Genomic DNA, 5,176 nt, shown 5'->3' with positions numbered 1-5,176 from the left:
ATATGTAATTATTGAGTACGAAAAAATGAGAAATATCTTTATTCATATTATTTCAGGTTTTTTTAATCGGCTTATGATATTTAACTGAAAAATCGAGACGAGAACAAGCATTCAAGATTTAAAAATGAGTAGAAATTATAACTATCTATAGCAGCAGTTAACATAATTATTGATTTAAGTAAATTTGCTATTAACAGTCATTATTTAATAAGTATTTTTAAAATAAGTATTTGTAGTTTTCCATAAAAAATGCAGTATAAAGGTAATTAGAAAAAAAAATTGGTTTACGCAACGGAAAAAAAATACATGCGACCAGCCCTTAAAACCCAAGGTTTATGAACTATCGTTTTTTTTTTTTTTTTGGTTTTATGTAATTATTATGTAATCTTTTCAAATACATATAAAGAGCCTAATTAAAGTAAGAAAACTGATTACGCAAGGACAAGAAATATTTCGAATAAATTACTTTCAAAAACATTAAATGATACTTCGTAAAGCATTTAAAGTAAAAAAAATACCTGAATGTGAAAATTAAGAAATTTATTTTGTTTCTGGAAAAAAATCAGTGTAAGTTTTAAGGAATAATTTTAAATTTGTCTTTTCGATGTACGATGTTAAAAGCAATCCTTTTTGTTTAAAGTTCTTCCGCTCAAACACTAGACTCGCTTTGTTTAGCAAAGTTTGATATGCACTACAAGCTTGACGTATTTCCGCCTTAACATGCAATCTCGACATGCTTTGTAACAGCAATGAATGAGCCATCAAGCGATTAATGGTGTGACGACGTTAAAGATATTAAGCGTTAAGAAGATGAATAAACTAAAGTAAAAACAAGATTCAAGTTTTGCTCAAATATTCAGGCTAACAGCAGCTACATAAAACAATTTTATAATTTGACAATGAATCCAACATTTTTTATATAAGTATAATGCATTAAAAAGAATTAATTACGTAAGTTTAATGTAGTTTATTGTTAAGAGTGTTTTCAGAATTTTACAAAATGCAATACGATCCAAGGAAATAAATTGTTTGTCAAAATGAAAAATCTTTTAAGCCAAAAGTTAATTATAAATTTTAAAAAAGGGTTCTTTAATTATTCATTTTAATTTCGAAATTTGTTATTGTTCGAATTATTCATTTCATTCTCAAATGCATTCAAGTTTCTGAGTATTTTGTAATTTTGTTTAATTTAAACGCGTTTTTAATTTAAAATTAAATTTAAAATTAATTCATTAAAATCATATAATAATTCTAATAATGAAATTTTGCTCATATTTTGAAAGATTTTCAACAGAGATTCTTTTTATTTCGAATCCAAAACATCGGTTCCATTTTTTTTTCAAGACGGGAAGTGGAAGAATAATTTCACCAAAATATGCTTAAATAATATATATATATATGAGCTCACTAGAATATTTCTTCCTATTATATATATATATATATATGTGTGTGTGTGTGTGTGTATACAAGAAAAATAAAGACTATGTAAAAGATTACATTAGCAGCGTAAATTAATTTCCCTTCTCCATTCTAAAAATAGTAACCTCTATTTGCACTGCGTCATTTCGAGACTAATCCATGTCATAAGACTCTTACATAAATCTGATGATGTAAATGGAACTAAAACTCAAACAGCCAATAGTAATTTTACAGCAGTATTAATTATCCAATCAAAATGCATTGAGAACCAAAACTAACTCAGTCTGAATTAAGATTTCACCCTGAACATCACGCACTTGCTTTCTACGCTTTGGCCTAGCTGCACTGCATTTTGTCTACTCCTTCTTTCTTACTGCCAAATTTATCAAAAGTATAAACTTTTGTGATAGGCATAAATAATGTGCCAACGTTTTTGGGGCCGCAAAATGTTTGCTGAAGTAAAAGTTGAATTAAATCTGCCTTGACTGCTAAATTTCTTATTCATTGTGGATTGGAGTTTTAACATCTCTAAGCCATCAAAATTCTCGCTGTTCATTATGGATTCAAACGTCTGCGTTCTACTACAGAATCTATTACATGTATTATATACTATATATATATATATATGTGTGTGTGTGTGTGTGTGTGTGTAAGATAAAAAAAAATAATAAGCGGTAACCCACTAATTCCCCCTTCCTATTCTAGAAATCGTAATAATAACTTTTCTGGACTGCGTCATTTCTAGATCAATCCATCTTGCATGGCTAGCGTAACGCTGATGACGCAGCTAACTCGGAACCTAAACTCACATTTCGAGAACTGAAACCTTTCTAGTTTAAACTATAACCTTCTCTTAGTGAGACTTCATAATGGATAATTGCGCACTTTTTTAGCCTCAGCTCTCCTACAGACAGGATGCTACTTCGCTCCGTTTGCTGAAGTAGGTAGTAACAAGTAGGTACATTTAATGTGCCAACTTATTTCTACTAACTGTGCCATTATCTAAAATGTGATACCCTGTATAAAATTTTGGGGTGCGTATTGCGCCCATAATCATGTGTGATGAAGAATATTTTTTTGATAATTAGTTCGTCTTCACCAATAAAAGGTTTACTCAATTCGCCCACATCTGTGTGCAAGTCTTTTCTTCGATTGTGATCTTTCTAGCTACGCAGTAGTCTCTCCAGGGTATAACCCAGAGAACCATCGTCAGTCTGTTGTAGCTTACTCCAAGCCATCTTATTACATATAGTATATACATGTAAGAAAAATAAAGAATATGTAAACGATTAATTTAGCAACGTAAATTTCCCTTCTTAATTCTAAAAATAGTAACATCTCTTTGCACTGCTCATTTCTAGATTAATCCATGACATATGACTCTTACATAATTCTGGTGATATAAATGGAACTAAAACTCAAACAACCAATAGTAATTTTACAGCACTATTTTAACTATCCAATCAAAGTGCATAGAGAACCAAAGATTTCACCCTGAACATAACGCACTTGCGTTGTTTTACGCTTTGGCTTTGCTGGACTGCGGAATGTCTGCTCCTTCTTTTTTACTGCAAATCTGTCAAAAATGTAAGCTTTTTGGAATAGGCACATTTAATGTGCGAACTTGTTTGTGGCCACATGTTTGCTGAAATAAAAAAATGAAGATTTAATCTGTCGTTGCCTCCAATTTCCTATTCATTATGGATCAACACTTCTGCCCCATAAAATTTCTACTCGTCATTACTTCTAAGTTTGTTTTTATCATATATACTATATATATTGTGTTGTGACATATTATTGAGAAAAACATGTTATTGCAATATTAATATTATTAATGAAGTTATCCAAGAAGACTTATTTGGCTTTCTATTATTCGTAAGTATTATTTACATAAGTATATTACATTATTTATATTTGTCATTATTATTATTGTTGTTAGTATTGCTGGTTGTCGTTATCATAATGTAATTTATTTTTGCCAACTTTTATTGCTATTATATATCTACCGAAAAATGTATGAAATTACTGCCATATAAGAAATAAAAATGCATAGAAAATATACTATTAATCAAGTAATAAGTTAAAATTCTAATTTTAATTTACGATAGACTGTTAAGTCTCATTTTTAATTTTGCTATTTCTCATTTCTGTTTTGAAAATAGTAACACGGTAATAATAAATCTTCCTGACCTATTTTCATTTTAAAATGAATCCCTGTCATATGATTCTTACATAGCGCTCAAAATGAACAGATCATGTGTACTGCAAAAGTCTTTTAGTTAAGAAAAACGTTAAAAGGTCGAAACCGAAACCGATTGTCGTGCACAATGCTATAGATATTTAAAAATCTATCCGTTTGTGCTTTATTATGGTATTATTCAAGGAAAAATAATTAAAAAAAAAATTATACTTGAAAATCTCCATGCATAATGTACTATATCACCATAAAAATCTTACATTATCACATATAGTATAATTCATTATGCAAAAGCAAAATTATGGAGGATTTGTTTTAAAAGCACTGCGAACGAAAACAAATAAATAATTAAAGTTTCTGAAGTTCAGTGCTTCCTAATAAGATAGACTACCACTTTGATTAGATTTATTTATACTGAAAATGTCGGCTTAATAAAATTTTAAGGATATCTAAAAGAAGGGAAAGCGAAGTGTAGTGACAATCATAGGAGGAGAGGAGAAAGTTTTTTGCCTTTTAATTGTCTCTTGCAATTTAGTTATGTGATTTAATCTTATTACGTTGCATTGGATTAATTAAAATTTTTCAAAGAATAATTAATTTCCATTGACCATTGTTTCAAATAATAATTAATTTCCATTCCAAGCTAATCGCTAATGACGATCAATTAATTATCATCGTAATACGACGGAGATTTAGCCTTATTTCTGACTTCTTGTTATTTTCATCATTAAATTTTTACGCAGTTAGAATATTTTGCATGTCTGAATAAAGTGAAAATTTAAAAAATTGAGCAAAATGAAAATCTCAGTAAGAGAGGAAGCCGAGTCAAAATCACTGCAATTAGAGAAAGAAGCAAGATATGCCTCCGGGCGCTTTTCTTAAGATTTTTGTCTTAAAAAATAAACCATCTGGAGGTGCGGGGGATCGAACCCCGGGCCTTTCACATGCAAAGCGAACGCTCTACCACTGAGCTACACCCCCTACGACTTCGCATGCGTTCTAAGCTCAAAAAGGAAACGTTTGCTTTTAGTTCCATTTCTAGATTGAGGTCATGTTTTCCCCGTCTGGTTGCTGCAGCTGAGTAAACTGGCTTTCGCACAAATTATCAAAGATTGAAACCGAAAATGCTTGATACAAAGTCTGGAAAATTAATAAACTTTTCGGTTTCGTCTAGATAATCATATTTAGAGTACTATTACCGTATTTACTCGAGTATTCTCCTCCTTTTTTCCAAAAATTTTACCTATTGAAAACAGGGAGAAGGAAAATACGCAGTGTAGACTATTTCTACAGAGATGGGTTAAACGATAAACATAGCACATTGAAAAGCACCCAGAGACACACTAATGTTATTCTATTACGTATATTAAAGTCCTTTCTTTTTCAAATCTTCGAAAATGTTTTACCACTGTTTTTCAGAAATAAAACTTTAAAACGATACACAGTGCTTCATAATAAAAAAGTGTATAATTTTATAAAAATAAACATGGTTTATTTTTTTTATATTTTTTTCGATCATGTGCGAGTACCAGGAAGGATAAAAAATTTTAACACTTTTTT

The 5,176-nt window shown here is 29.9% G+C and overlaps 1 non-coding gene across 1 annotated transcript; it reads right to left on the bottom strand.

The window, feature by feature from the left end:
- Positions 1 to 4,525: 4,525 nt before the first annotated feature.
- TRNAA-UGC (transfer RNA alanine (anticodon UGC)) lies at positions 4,526 to 4,597 on the bottom strand. The gene has a single exon. It is a non-coding gene; the product is annotated as a tRNA-Ala (tRNA).
- Positions 4,598 to 5,176: the final 579 nt, after the last annotated feature.

The sequence above is a fragment of the Stegodyphus dumicola genome, chromosome 12 (assembly GCF_044657685.1).
Source record: "Stegodyphus dumicola isolate Sdum_Otavi_A_Nest chromosome 12, ASM4465768v1".
Classification (NCBI taxonomy): domain Eukaryota; kingdom Metazoa; phylum Arthropoda; class Arachnida; order Araneae; family Eresidae; genus Stegodyphus; species Stegodyphus dumicola.
This window is presented reverse-complemented; position numbering and strand designations above follow the sequence as displayed.